This window comes from Pongo pygmaeus, chromosome 4 (genome assembly GCF_028885625.2).
Source record: "Pongo pygmaeus isolate AG05252 chromosome 4, NHGRI_mPonPyg2-v2.0_pri, whole genome shotgun sequence".
In the NCBI taxonomy this organism is placed as follows: domain Eukaryota; kingdom Metazoa; phylum Chordata; class Mammalia; order Primates; family Hominidae; genus Pongo; species Pongo pygmaeus.
In genome coordinates this window covers 48,107,219-48,123,148 of record NC_072377.2, presented here as the reverse complement: position 1 = coordinate 48,123,148, position 15,930 = coordinate 48,107,219, and positions in this window count along the sequence as shown.

Genomic DNA, 15,930 nt, shown 5'->3' with positions numbered 1-15,930 from the left:
TCTGTCTAGATTCTAAGTGAAGATATTTGCTTTTACAGTGTAGCACTCAAAGCACTCCAAATATCCACTCGCAGGTACTACAGAAAGAGTGTTTCAAAAGTGCTCTATCTAAAGGAAGGTTCAACTCGGTGAGTTGAATGCGCACATCAGAAAAACTTTCTGGGAATACTTCTGTCTAGGTTTTATGTGAAGATATTTCCTTTTCCAGCATAGGCCTCAAAGCGCTCCAAATAGCCACTTGCAGATTCCACAAAAAGAGTGTTTCCAAACTGTTCTATCAAAAGGAAGGTTCAACTCTGTGAGTAGAATGCAGTCATCACAAAGAAGTTTCTGAGAATGGATGTATCTTGTTTTCATCTGAATGTATTTCCTTATCCACTAGATGCCGCCATCGCACCAAATAAGCACTTTCACTTTCCACCGAAAGGGTGTTGCAAAACTGCTCTATGTAAAGGAATGTTCAACTCTGTGAGTTCAATCCCCACATGACAAAGAAGTTTCTGAGAATGCTTCTGTCTAGTTTGTAGATGAAGATATTTCCTTTTCCAGCATAAGCCTCAAAGAGCTCCAAATAGCCACTTGCGGATTCTACAAAAACAGTGTTTCAAAACTGGTCTATCGAAAGGAAGGTTCCACTCTGCGAGTTGAATGCACTCATCACAAGGAAGTTTCTGAGAACGCTTCCATCTAGTTTTTATGCAATGATAATTCCTTTGGCAGCAGAGGCCTCAAAGCGCTCCAAATATCCACTTGCAGATTCTACAAAAAGAGTGTTTCAAAACTGCTCTATCAAAGGGAATGTTCAACTCTGTGAGTTGAATGCACAAAGCACAGGGAACTTTCTGAGAATGCTTTTGTCTAGTTTCTACGTGAAGGTATTTCCTTTTCCAGCATAGGCCTCATATCGCGCCAAATATTCACTTGCAGATTCTACAAAAAGGGTGTTTCAAAACTTCTCTATCAATAGGTAGGTTGAACTCTGTGAGTTCAATGCACTCATCACAAAGAAGTTTCTGAGAATGCGTCTGTCTACTTTTGATGTGAAGATATGTCCTTTTCCAACATAGGCCTCAAAGCGCTCCAAATAAACACTTGCAGATTCTACAAAAGGAGTGTTTCTAAACTGTTCTATCAAAAGAAACGTTCGAGTCTGTGAGTTGAATGCACTTATCACAAAGAAGTTTCAGAGAATGCTTCTGTCGAGTTTTTATGTGATGATATTTCGTTTTCCAGCCTTGGCCTCAAAGCGCTCCAAATATCCACTTTCAGATGCTGCTAAAAGAGTGTTTCAAAACTGCTCTATCAAAAGGAAGCTTCAACTCTGTGAGTTGAATGCACTCACTACGAAGAATTTTCTGAGAATGCTTTTGTCCAGTTTCTACGTGAAGATATTTCCTTTTCCAGCATAGGCCTCAAAGCACTCCATACATCCACTTGAAGATTCTACGAAAAGAGTGTTTCAAAATTCTGTATCAAAAGAAAGGTTCAGCTCTGTGAGTTCAATGCACACATCACAAAGAAGTTTCTGAGTATGCTTCTGTCTAGTTTTTAGGTGAAGATATAAACTTTTCCAGTGTAGCCCTCAAAGCGCTCCAAATATCCACTTGCAGATTCTACAAAAAGAGTGTTTCGAAACTGCTCTTTCAAAATTAAGCTTCAAGTCTGTGAGTTGAATGCACTCATCACAAAGACGTTTCTGAGAATTCATCTGTCTAGTTTTCATGTGAAGATATTTCCATTTCCAGCATAGGCCTCATATCGCGCCAAATATTCACTTGCAGATTCTACAAAAAGGGTGTTTCAAAACTTCTCTATCAATAGGTAGGTTGAACTCTGTGAGTTCAATGCACTCATCACAAAGAAGTTTCTGAGAATGCGTGTGTCTACTTTTGATGTGAAGATATGTCCTTTTCCAACATAGGCCTCAAAGCGCTCCAAATAAACACTTGCAGATTCTACAAAAGGAGTGTTTCTAAACTGTTCTATCAAAAGAAACGATTGAATCTGTGAGTTGAATGCACTCATCAGAAAGAAGTTTCAGAGAATGCTTCTGTCGAGTTTTTATGTGATGATATTTCGTTTTCCAGCCTTGGCCTCAAAGCGCTCCAAATATCCACTTGCAGATGCTGCTAAAAGAGTGTTTCAAAACTGCTCTGTCAAAAGGAAGCTTCAACTCTGTGAGTTGAATGCACTCATCACAAAGAAGTTTCTGAGAATGCTTCCGTCTAGTTTGTAGGTGAAGATATTTCATTTTCCAGCATAGGCCTCAAATCGCTCCAAATATCCACTTGCAGATTCTTCAAAAAGAGTGTTTCAAAACTGCTCTTTCCAAAGGAAGGTTCAAGTGTGTGATTTGAATGCACTCATCACAAAGGAGTTTCTGAGAATGCTTCTGTCTAGGTTTTATGTGAAGATATTTCCTTTTCCAGCAAAGGCCTCACATCGCTCCAAACATCCTCTAGCAAATTCTACAAAAACAGTGTTTTAAAACTGCGCTCTCAAAAGGAACATTGCACTCTGTGAGTTGAATGCGTAAAGCCCATTGAAGTTTCTGAGAATGCTTCCGTCTAGTTTTTAGGTGAAGATATTTCCTTTTCCAGTGTTGGCCTCTTAGCTCTCCAAACATCCACTTGCAGATTCTACTAAAAGAGTGGTTCAAAACTGCTATATCAAAAGGAAGCTTCAACTCTGTGACTTGAATGCGCACATCACTAAGAAGTTTCTGAGAATGTTTCTATCTAGTTTTGATGGGAAGATATTTCCTTTCCCAGGATAGGCCTCCAAACCTTCCAAATATCGACTTGCAGATTCTATCACAAGAGTGTTTCAAAACTGTCCTATCAAGAGGAAGGTTCAACTCTGTGAGTGGAATGCAGAGAGCCCAGGGAAGTCTCTGAGAATTCTTCTGTCTAGATTCTAAGTGAAGATATTTGCTTTTACAGTGTAGCACTCAAAGCACTCCAAATATCCACTCGCAGGTACTACAGAAAGAGTGTTTCAAAAGTGCTCTATCTAAAGGAAGGTTCAACTCGGTGAGTTGAATGCGCACATCAGAAAAACTTTCTGGGAATACTTCTGTCTAGGTTTTATGTGAAGATATTTCCTTTTCCAGCATAGGCCTCAAAGCGCTCCAAATAGCTACTTGCAGATTCCACAAAAAGAGTGTTTCCAAACTGTTCTATCAAAAGGAAGGTTCAACTCTGTGAGTAGAATGCAGTCATCACAAAGAAGTTTCTGAGAATGGATGTATCTTGTTTTCATCTGAATGTATTTCCTTATCCACTAGATGCCGCCATCGCACCAAATAAGCACTTTCACTTTCCACCGAAAGGGCGTTGCAAAACTGCTCTATGTAAAGGAATGTTCAACTCTGTGAGTTCAATCCCCACATGACAAAGAAGTTTCTGAGAATGCTTCTGTCTAGTTTGTAGATGAAGATATTTCCTTTTCCAGCATAAGCCTCAAAGAGCTCCAAATAGCCACTTGCGGATTCTACAAAAACAGTGTTTCAAAACTGGTCTATCGAAAGGAAGGTTCCACTCTGCGAGTTGAATGCACTCATCACAAGGAAGTTTCTGAGAACGCTTCCATCTAGTTTTTATGCAATGATAATTCCTTTGGCAGCAGAGGCCTCAAAGCGCTCCAAATATCCACTTGCAGATTCTACAAAAAGAGTGTTTCAAAACTGCTCTATCAAAGGGAATGTTCAACTCTGTGAGTTGAATGCACAAAGCACAGGGAACTTTCTGAGAATGCTTTTGTCTAGTTTCTACGTGAAGGTATTTCCTTTTCCAGCATAGGCCTCAAATCACTCCATACATCCACTTGAAGATTCTACGAAAAGAGTGTTTCAAAACTTCTGTATCAAAAGAAAGGTTCAACTCTGTGAGTTCAATGCACACATCACAAAGAAGTTTCTGAGTATGCTTCTGTCTAGTTTTTAGGTGAAGATATAAACTTTTCCAGCATAGCCCTCAAAGCGCTCCAAATATCCACTTGCAGATTCTACAAAAAGAGTGTTTCGAAACTGCTCTTTCAAAATTAAGCTTCAAGTCTGTGAGTTGAATGCACTCATCACAAAGACGTTTCTGAGAATTCATCTGTCTAGTTTTCATGTGAAGATATTTCCATTTCCAGCATAGGCCTCATATCGCGCCAAATATTCACTTGCAGATTCTACAAAAAGGGTGTTTCAAAACTTCTCTATCAATAGGTAGGTTGAACTCTGTGAGTTCAATGCACTCATCACAAAGAAGTTTCTGAGAATGCGTGTGTCTACTTTTGATGTGAAGATATGTCCTTTTCCAACATAGGCCTCAAAGCGCTCCAAATAAACACTTGCAGATTCTACAAAAGGAGTGTTTCTAAACTGTTCTATCAAAAGAAACGTTCGAGTCTGTGAGTTGAATGCACTCACCAGAAAGAAGTTTCAGAGAATGCTTCTGTCGAGTTTTTATGTGATGATATTTCGTTTTCCAGCCTTGGCCTCAAAGCGCTCCAAATATCCACTTGCAGATGCTGCTAAAGGAGTGTTTCAAAACTGCTCTGTCAAAAGGAAGCTTCAACTCTGTGAGTTGAATGCACTCATCACAAAGAAGTTTCTGAGAATGCTTCCGTCTAGTTTGTAGGTGAAGATATTTCATTTTCCAGCATAGGCCTCAAATCGCTCCAAATATCCACTTGCAGATTCTTCAAAAAGAGTGTTTCAAAACTGCTCTTTCCAAAGGAACGTTCAAGTGTGTGATTTGAATGCACTCATCACAAAGGAGTTTCTGAGAATGCTTCTGTCTAGGTTTTATGTGAAGATATTTCCTTTTCCAGCAAAGGCCTCACATCGCTCCAAACATCCTCTAGCAAATTCTACAAAAACAGTGTTTTAAAACTGCGCTCTCAAAAGGAACATTGCACTCTGTGAGTTGAATGCGTAAAGCCCATTGAAGTTTCTGAGAATGCTTCCGTCTAGTTTTTAGGTGAAGATATTTCCTTTTCCAGTGTTGGCCTCTTAGCTCTCCAAACATCCACTTGCAGATTCTACTAAAAGAGTGGTTCAAAACTGCTATATCAAAAGGAAGCTTCAACTCTGTGACTTGAATGCGCACATCACTAAGAAGTTTCTGAGAATGCTTCTATCTAGTTTTGATGGGAAGATATTTCCTTTCCCAGGATAGGCCTCCAAACCTTCCAAATATCGACTTGCAGATTCTATCACAAGAGTGTTTCAAAACTGTCCTATCAAAAGGAAGGTTCAACTCTGTGAGTGGAATGCAGAGAGCCCAGGGAAGTCTCTGAGAATTCTTCTGTCTAGATTCTAAGTGAAGATATTTGCTTTTACAGTGTAGCACTCAAAGCACTCCAAATATCCACTCGCAGGTACTACAGAAAGAGTGTTTCAAAAGTGCTCTATCTAAAGGAAGGTTCAACTCGGTGAGTTGAATGCGCACATCAGAAAAACTTTCTGGGAATACTTCTGTCTAGGTTTTATGTGAAGATATTTCCTTTTCCAGCATAGGCCTCAAAGCGCTCCAAATAGCCACTTGCAGATTCCACAAAAAGAGTGTTTCCAAACTGTTCTATCAAAAGGAAGGTTCAACTCTGTGAGTAGAATGCAGTCATCACAAAGAAGTTTCTGAGAATGGATGTATCTTGTTTTCATCTGAATGTATTTCCTTATCCACTAGATGCCGCCATCGCACCAAATAAGCACTTTCACTTTCCACCGAAAGGGTGTTGCAAAACTGCTCTATGTAAAGGAATGTTCAACTCTGTGAGTTCAATCCCCACATGACAAAGAAGTTTCTGAGAATGCTTCTGTCTAGTTTGTAGATGAAGATATTTCCTTTTCCAGCATAAGCCTCAAAGAGCTCCAAATAGCCACTTGCGGATTCTACAAAAACAGTGTTTCAAAACTGGACTATCGAAAGGAAGGTTCCACTCTGCGAGTTGAATGCACTCATCACAAGGAAGTTTCTGAGAACGCTTCCATCTAGTTTTTATGCAATGATAATTCCTTTGGCAGCAGAGGCCTCAAAGCGCTCCAAATATCCACTTGCAGATTCTACAAAAAGAGTGTTTCAAAACTGCTCTATCAAAGGGAATGTTCAACTCTGTGAGTTGAATGCACAAAGCACAGGGAACTTTCTGAGAATGCTTTTGTCTAGTTTCTACGTGAAGGTATTTCCTTTTCCAGCATAGGCCTCAAATCACTCCATACATCCACTTGAAGATTCTACGAAAAGAGTGTTTCAAAACTTCTGTATCAAAAGAAAGGTTCAACTCTGTGAGTTCAATGCACACATCACAAAGAAGTTTCTGAGTATGCTTCTGTCTAGTTTTTAGGTGAAGGTATTAACTTTTCCAGCATAGCCCTCAAAGCGCTCCAAATATCCACTTGCAGATTCTACAAAAAGAGTGTTTCGAAACTGCTCTTTCAAAAGGAAGCTTCAAGTCTGTGAGTTGAATGCCCTCATCACAAAGACGTTTCTGAGAATTCATCTGTCTAGTTTTCATGTGAAGATATTTCCGTTTCATGCATAGGCCTCAAATCGCGCCAAATATTCACTTGCAGATTCTACAAAAAGGGTGTTTCAAAACTTCTCTATCAATAGGTAGGTTGAACTCTGTGAGTTCAATGCACTCATCACAAAGAAGTTTCTGAGAATGCGTGTGTCTACTTTTGATGTGAAGATATGTCCTTTTCCAACATAGGCCTCATAGCGCTCCAAATAAACACTTGCAGATTCTACAAAAGGAGTGTTTCTAAACTGTTCTATCAAAAGAAACGTTCGAGTCTGTGAGTTGAATGCACTTATCACAAAGAAGTTTCAGAGAATGCTTCTGTCGAGTTTTTATGTGATGATATTTCGTTTTCCAGCCTTGGCCTCAAAGCGCTCCAAATATCCACTTGCAGATGCTGCTAAAAGAGTGTTTCAAAACTGCTCTATCAAAAGGAAGCTTCAACTCTGTGAGTTGAATGCACTCATTACGAAGAATTTTCTGAGAATGCTTTTGTCCAGTTTCTACGTGAAGATATTTCCTTTTCCAGCAGAGGCCTCAAAGCACTCCATACATCCACTTGAAGATTCTACGAAAAGAGTGTTTCAAAATTCTGTATCAAAAGAAAGGTTCAGCTCTGTGAGTTCAATGCACACATCACAAAGAAGTTTCTGAGTATGCTTCTGTCTAGTTTTTAGGTGAAGGTATTAACTTTTCCAGCATAGCCCTCAAAGCGCTCCAAATATCCACTTGCAGATTCTACAAAAAGAGTGTTTCGAAACTGCTCTTTCAAAATTAAGCTTCAAGTCTGTGAGTTGAATGCACTCATCACAAAGACGTTTCTGAGAATTCATCTGTCTAGTTTTCATGTGAAGATATTTCCATTTCCAGCATAGGCCTCATATCGCGCCAAATATTCACTTGAAGATTCTACAAAAAAGGTGTTTCAAAACTTCTCTATCAATAGGTAGGTTGAACTCTGTGAGTTCAATGCACTCATCACAAAGAAGTTTCTGAGAATGCGTGTGTCTACTTTTGATGTGAAGATATGTCCTTTTCCAACATAGGCCTCAAAGCGCTCCAAATAAACACTTGCAGATTCTACAAAAGGAGTGTTTCTAAACTGTTCTATCAAAAGAAACGTTCGAGTCTGTGAGTTGAATGCACTCATCAGAAAGAAGTTTCAGAGAATGCTTCTGTCGAGTTTTTATGTGATGATATTTCGTTTTCCAGCCTTGGCCTCAAAGCGCTCCAAATATCCACTTGCAGATGCTGCTAAAAGAGTGTTTCAAAACTGCTCTGTCAAAAGGAAGCTTCAACTCTGTGAGTTGAATGCACTCATCACAAAGAAGTTTCTGAGAATGCTTCCGTCTAGTTTGTAGGTGAAGATATTTCATTTTCCAGCATAGGCCTCAAATCGCTCCAAATATCCACTTGCAGATTCTTCAAAAAGAGTGTTTCAAAACTGCTCTTTCCAAAGGAAGGTTCAAGTGTGTGATTTGAATGCACTCATCACAAAGGAGTTTCTGAGAATGCTTCTGTCTAGGTTTTATGTGAAGATATTTCCTTTTCCAGCAAAGGCCTCACATCGCTCCAAACATCCTCTAGCAAATTCTACAAAAACAGTGTTTTAAAACTGCGCTCTCAAAAGGAACATTGCACTCTGTGAGTTGAATGCGTAAAGCCCATTGAAGTTTCTGAGAATGCTTCCGTCTAGTTTTTAGGTGAAGATATTTCCTTTTCCAGTGTTGGCCTCTTAGCTCTCCAAACATCCACTTGCAGATTCTACTAAAAGAGTGGTTCAAAACTGCTATATCAAAAGGAAGCTTCAACTCTGTGACTTGAATGCGCACATCACTAAGAAGTTTCTGAGAATGCTTCTGTCTAGTTTTGATGGGAAGATATTTCCTTTCCCAGGATAGGCCTCCAAACCTTCCAAATATCGACTTGCAGATTCGACCACAAGAGTGTTTCAAAACTGTCCTATCAAAAGGAAGGTTCAACTCTGTGAGTGGAATGCAGAGAGCACAGGGAAGTCTCTGAGAATTCTTCTGTCTAGATTCTAAGTGAAGATATTTGCTTTTACAGTGTAGCACTCAAAGCACTCCAAATATCCACTCGCAGGTACTACAGAAAGAGTGTTTCAAAAGTGCTCTATCTAAAGGAAGGTTCAACTCGGTGAGTTGAATGCGCACATCAGAAAAACTTTCTGGGAATACTTCTGTCTAGGTTTTATGTGAAGATATTTCCTTTTCCAGCATAGGCCTCAAAGCGCTCCAAATAGCCACTTGCAGATTCCACAAAAAGAGTGTTTCCAAACTGTTCTATCAAAAGGAAGGTTCAACTCTGTGAGTAGAATGCAGTCATCACAAAGAAGTTTCTGAGAATGGATGTATCTTGTTTTCATCTGAATGTATTTCCTTATCCACTAGATGCCGCCATCGCACCAAATAAGCACTTTCACTTTCCACCGAAAGGGTGTTGCAAAACTGCTCTATGTAAAGGAATGTTCAACTCTGTGAGTTCAATCCCCACATGACAAAGAAGTTTCTGAGAATGCTTCTGTCTAGTTTGTAGATGAAGATATTTCCTTTTCCAGCATAAGCCTCAAAGAGCTCCAAATAGCCACTTGCGGATTCTACAAAAACAGTGTTTCAAAACTGGTCTATCGAAAGGAAGGTTCCACTCTGCGAGTTGAATGCACTCATCACAAGGAAGTTTCTGAGAACGCTTCCATCTAGTTTTTATGCAATGATAATTCCTTTGGCAGCAGAGGCCTCAAAGCGCTCCAAATATCCACTTGCAGATTCTACAAAAAGAGTGTTTCAAAACTGCTCTATCAAAGGGAATGTTCAACTCTGTGAGTTGAATGCACAAAGCACAGGGAACTTTCTGAGAATGCTTTTGTCTAGTTTCTACGTGAAGGTATTTCCTTTTCCAGCATAGGCCTCATATCGCGCCAAATATTCACTTGCAGATTCTACAAAAAGGGTGTTTCAAAACTTCTCTATCAATAGGTAGGTTGAACTCTGTGAGTTCAATGCACTCATCACAAAGAAGTTTCTGAGAATGCGTCTGTCTACTTTTGATGTGAAGATATGTCCTTTTCCAACATAGGCCTCAAAGCGCTCCAAATAAACACTTGCAGATTCTACAAAAGGAGTGTTTCTAAACTGTTCTATCAAAAGAAACGTTCGAGTCTGTGAGTTGAATGCACTTATCACAAAGAAGTTTCAGAGAATGCTTCTGTCGAGTTTTTATGTGATGATATTTCGTTTTCCAGCCTTGGCCTCAAAGCGCTCCAAATATCCACTTTCAGATGCTGCTAAAAGAGTGTTTCAAAACTGCTCTATCAAAAGGAAGCTTCAACTCTGTGAGTTGAATGCACTCACTACGAAGAATTTTCTGAGAATGCTTTTGTCCAGTTTCTACGTGAAGATATTTCCTTTTCCAGCATAGGCCTCAAAGCACTCCATACATCCACTTGAAGATTCTACGAAAAGAGTGTTTCAAAATTCTGTATCAAAAGAAAGGTTCAGCTCTGTGAGTTCAATGCACACATCACAAAGAAGTTTCTGAGTATGCTTCTGTCTAGTTTTTAGGTGAAGATATAAACTTTTCCAGTGTAGCCCTCAAAGCGCTCCAAATATCCACTTGCAGATTCTACAAAAAGAGTGTTTCGAAACTGCTCTTTCAAAATTAAGCTTCAAGTCTGTGAGTTGAATGCACTCATCACAAAGACGTTTCTGAGAATTCATCTGTCTAGTTTTCATGTGAAGATATTTCCATTTCCAGCATAGGCCTCATATCGCGCCAAATATTCACTTGCAGATTCTACAAAAAGGGTGTTTCAAAACTTCTCTATCAATAGGTAGGTTGAACTCTGTGAGTTCAATGCACTCATCACAAAGAAGTTTCTGAGAATGCGTGTGTCTACTTTTGATGTGAAGATATGTCCTTTTCCAACATAGGCCTCAAAGCGCTCCAAATAAACACTTGCAGATTCTACAAAAGGAGTGTTTCTAAACTGTTCTATCAAAAGAAACGATTGAATCTGTGAGTTGAATGCACTCATCAGAAAGAAGTTTCAGAGAATGCTTCTGTCGAGTTTTTATGTGATGATATTTCGTTTTCCAGCCTTGGCCTCAAAGCGCTCCAAATATCCACTTGCAGATGCTGCTAAAAGAGTGTTTCAAAACTGCTCTGTCAAAAGGAAGCTTCAACTCTGTGAGTTGAATGCACTCATCACAAAGAAGTTTCTGAGAATGCTTCCGTCTAGTTTGTAGGTGAAGATATTTCATTTTCCAGCATAGGCCTCAAATCGCTCCAAATATCCACTTGCAGATTCTTCAAAAAGAGTGTTTCAAAACTGCTCTTTCCAAAGGAAGGTTCAAGTGTGTGATTTGAATGCACTCATCACAAAGGAGTTTCTGAGAATGCTTCTGTCTAGGTTTTATGTGAAGATATTTCCTTTTCCAGCAAAGGCCTCACATCGCTCCAAACATCCTCTAGCAAATTCTACAAAAACAGTGTTTTAAAACTGCGCTCTCAAAAGGAACATTGCACTCTGTGAGTTGAATGCGTAAAGCCCATTGAAGTTTCTGAGAATGCTTCCGTCTAGTTTTTAGGTGAAGATATTTCCTTTTCCAGTGTTGGCCTCTTAGCTCTCCAAACATCCACTTGCAGATTCTACTAAAAGAGTGGTTCAAAACTGCTATATCAAAAGGAAGCTTCAACTCTGTGACTTGAATGCGCACATCACTAAGAAGTTTCTGAGAATGTTTCTATCTAGTTTTGATGGGAAGATATTTCCTTTCCCAGGATAGGCCTCCAAACCTTCCAAATATCGACTTGCAGATTCTATCACAAGAGTGTTTCAAAACTGTCCTATCAAGAGGAAGGTTCAACTCTGTGAGTGGAATGCAGAGAGCCCAGGGAAGTCTCTGAGAATTCTTCTGTCTAGATTCTAAGTGAAGATATTTGCTTTTACAGTGTAGCACTCAAAGCACTCCAAATATCCACTCGCAGGTACTACAGAAAGAGTGTTTCAAAAGTGCTCTATCTAAAGGAAGGTTCAACTCGGTGAGTTGAATGCGCACATCAGAAAAACTTTCTGGGAATACTTCTGTCTAGGTTTTATGTGAAGATATTTCCTTTTCCAGCATAGGCCTCAAAGCGCTCCAAATAGCTACTTGCAGATTCCACAAAAAGAGTGTTTCCAAACTGTTCTATCAAAAGGAAGGTTCAACTCTGTGAGTAGAATGCAGTCATCACAAAGAAGTTTCTGAGAATGGATGTATCTTGTTTTCATCTGAATGTATTTCCTTATCCACTAGATGCCGCCATCGCACCAAATAAGCACTTTCACTTTCCACCGAAAGGGCGTTGCAAAACTGCTCTATGTAAAGGAATGTTCAACTCTGTGAGTTCAATCCCCACATGACAAAGAAGTTTCTGAGAATGCTTCTGTCTAGTTTGTAGATGAAGATATTTCCTTTTCCAGCATAAGCCTCAAAGAGCTCCAAATAGCCACTTGCGGATTCTACAAAAACAGTGTTTCAAAACTGGTCTATCGAAAGGAAGGTTCCACTCTGCGAGTTGAATGCACTCATCACAAGGAAGTTTCTGAGAACGCTTCCATCTAGTTTTTATGCAATGATAATTCCTTTGGCAGCAGAGGCCTCAAAGCGCTCCAAATATCCACTTGCAGATTCTACAAAAAGAGTGTTTCAAAACTGCTCTATCAAAGGGAATGTTCAACTCTGTGAGTTGAATGCACAAAGCACAGGGAACTTTCTGAGAATGCTTTTGTCTAGTTTCTACGTGAAGGTATTTCCTTTTCCAGCATAGGCCTCAAATCACTCCATACATCCACTTGAAGATTCTACGAAAAGAGTGTTTCAAAACTTCTGTATCAAAAGAAAGGTTCAACTCTGTGAGTTCAATGCACACATCACAAAGAAGTTTCTGAGTATGCTTCTGTCTAGTTTTTAGGTGAAGATATAAACTTTTCCAGCATAGCCCTCAAAGCGCTCCAAATATCCACTTGCAGATTCTACAAAAAGAGTGTTTCGAAACTGCTCTTTCAAAATTAAGCTTCAAGTCTGTGAGTTGAATGCACTCATCACAAAGACGTTTCTGAGAATTCATCTGTCTAGTTTTCATGTGAAGATATTTCCATTTCCAGCATAGGCCTCATATCGCGCCAAATATTCACTTGCAGATTCTACAAAAAGGGTGTTTCAAAACTTCTCTATCAATAGGTAGGTTGAACTCTGTGAGTTCAATGCACTCATCACAAAGAAGTTTCTGAGAATGCGTGTGTCTACTTTTGATGTGAAGATATGTCCTTTTCCAACATAGGCCTCAAAGCGCTCCAAATAAACACTTGCAGATTCTACAAAAGGAGTGTTTCTAAACTGTTCTATCAAAAGAAACGTTCGAGTCTGTGAGTTGAATGCACTCACCAGAAAGAAGTTTCAGAGAATGCTTCTGTCGAGTTTTTATGTGATGATATTTCGTTTTCCAGCCTTGGCCTCAAAGCGCTCCAAATATCCACTTGCAGATGCTGCTAAAGGAGTGTTTCAAAACTGCTCTGTCAAAAGGAAGCTTCAACTCTGTGAGTTGAATGCACTCATCACAAAGAAGTTTCTGAGAATGCTTCCGTCTAGTTTGTAGGTGAAGATATTTCATTTTCCAGCATAGGCCTCAAATCGCTCCAAATATCCACTTGCAGATTCTTCAAAAAGAGTGTTTCAAAACTGCTCTTTCCAAAGGAACGTTCAAGTGTGTGATTTGAATGCACTCATCACAAAGGAGTTTCTGAGAATGCTTCTGTCTAGGTTTTATGTGAAGATATTTCCTTTTCCAGCAAAGGCCTCACATCGCTCCAAACATCCTCTAGCAAATTCTACAAAAACAGTGTTTTAAAACTGCGCTCTCAAAAGGAACATTGCACTCTGTGAGTTGAATGCGTAAAGCCCATTGAAGTTTCTGAGAATGCTTCCGTCTAGTTTTTAGGTGAAGATATTTCCTTTTCCAGTGTTGGCCTCTTAGCTCTCCAAACATCCACTTGCAGATTCTACTAAAAGAGTGGTTCAAAACTGCTATATCAAAAGGAAGCTTCAACTCTGTGACTTGAATGCGCACATCACTAAGAAGTTTCTGAGAATGCTTCTATCTAGTTTTGATGGGAAGATATTTCCTTTCCCAGGATAGGCCTCCAAACCTTCCAAATATCGACTTGCAGATTCTATCACAAGAGTGTTTCAAAACTGTCCTATCAAAAGGAAGGTTCAACTCTGTGAGTGGAATGCAGAGAGCCCAGGGAAGTCTCTGAGAATTCTTCTGTCTAGATTCTAAGTGAAGATATTTGCTTTTACAGTGTAGCACTCAAAGCACTCCAAATATCCACTCGCAGGTACTACAGAAAGAGTGTTTCAAAAGTGCTCTATCTAAAGGAAGGTTCAACTCGGTGAGTTGAATGCGCACATCAGAAAAACTTTCTGGGAATACTTCTGTCTAGGTTTTATGTGAAGATATTTCCTTTTCCAGCATAGGCCTCAAAGCGCTCCAAATAGCCACTTGCAGATTCCACAAAAAGAGTGTTTCCAAACTGTTCTATCAAAAGGAAGGTTCAACTCTGTGAGTAGAATGCAGTCATCACAAAGAAGTTTCTGAGAATGGATGTATCTTGTTTTCATCTGAATGTATTTCCTTATCCACTAGATGCCGCCATCGCACCAAATAAGCACTTTCACTTTCCACCGAAAGGGTGTTGCAAAACTGCTCTATGTAAAGGAATGTTCAACTCTGTGAGTTCAATCCCCACATGACAAAGAAGTTTCTGAGAATGCTTCTGTCTAGTTTGTAGATGAAGATATTTCCTTTTCCAGCATAAGCCTCAAAGAGCTCCAAATAGCCTCTTGCGGATTCTACAAAAACAGTGTTTCAAAACTGGTCTATCGAAAGGAAGGTTCCACTCTGCGAGTTGAATGCACTCATCACAAGGAAGTTTCTGAGAACGCTTCCATCTAGTTTTTATGCAATGATAATTCCTTTGGCAGCAGAGGCCTCAAAGCGCTCCAAATATCCACTTGCAGATTCTACAAAAAGAGTGTTTCAAAACTGCTCTATCAAAGGGAATGTTCAACTCTGTGAGTTGAATGCACAAAGCACAGGGAACTTTCTGAGAATGCTTTTGTCTAGTTTCTACGTGAAGGTATTTCCTTTTCCAGCATAGGCCTCAAATCACTCCATACATCCACTTGAAGATTCTACCAAAAGAGTGTTTCAAAACTTCTGTATCAAAAGAAAGGTTCAACTCTGTGAGTTCAATGCACACATCACAAAGAAGTTTCTGAGTATGCTTCTGCCTAGTTTTTAGGTGAAGGTATTAACTTTTCCAGCATAGCCCTCAAAGCGCTCCAAATATCCACTTGCAGATTCTACAAAAAGAGTGTTTCGAAACTGCTCTTTCAAAAGGAAGCTTCAAGTCTGTGAGTTGAATGCACTCATCACAAAGACGTTTCTGAGAATTCATCTGTCTAGTTTTCATGTGAAGATATTTCCGTTTCCTGCATAGGCCTCAAATCGCGCCAAATATTCACTTGCAGATTCTACAAAAAGGGTGTTTCAAAACTTCTCTATCAATAGGTAGGTTCAACTCTGTGAGTTCAATGCACTCATCACAAAGAAGTTTCTGAGAATGCGTCTGTCTACTTTTGATGTGAAGATATGTCCTTTTCCAACATAGGCCTCAAAGCGCTCCAAATAAACACTTGCAGATTCTACAAAAGGAGTGTTTCTAAACTGTTGTATCAAAAGAAACGTTCGAGTCTGTGAGTTGAATGCACTTATCACAAAGAAGTTTCAGAGAATGCTTCTGTCGAGTTTTTATGTGATGATATTTCGTTTTCCAGCCTTGGCCTCAAAGCGCTCCAAATATCCACTTGCAGATGCTGCTAAAAGAGTGTTTCAAAACTGCTCTATCAAAAGGAAGCTTCAACTCTGTGAGTTGAATGCACTCACTACGAAGAATTTTCTGAGAATGCTTTTGTCCAGTTTCTACGTGAAGATATTTCCTTTTCCAGCATAGGCCTCAAAGCACTCCATACATCCACTTGAAGATTCTACGAAAAGAGTGTTTCAAAATTCTGTATCAAAAGAAAGTTTCAGCTCTGTGAGTTCAATGCACACATCACAAAGAAGTTTCTGAGTATGCTTCTGTCTAGTTTTTAGGTGAAGATATAAACTTTTCCAGCATAGCCCTCAAAGCGCTCCAAATATCCACTTGCAGATTCTACAAAAAGAGTGTTTCGAAACTGCTCTTTCAAAATTAAGCTTCAAGTCTGTGAGTTGAATGCACTCATCACAAAGACGTTTCTGAGAATTCATCTGTCTAGTTTTCATGTGAAGATATTTCCATTTCCAGCATAG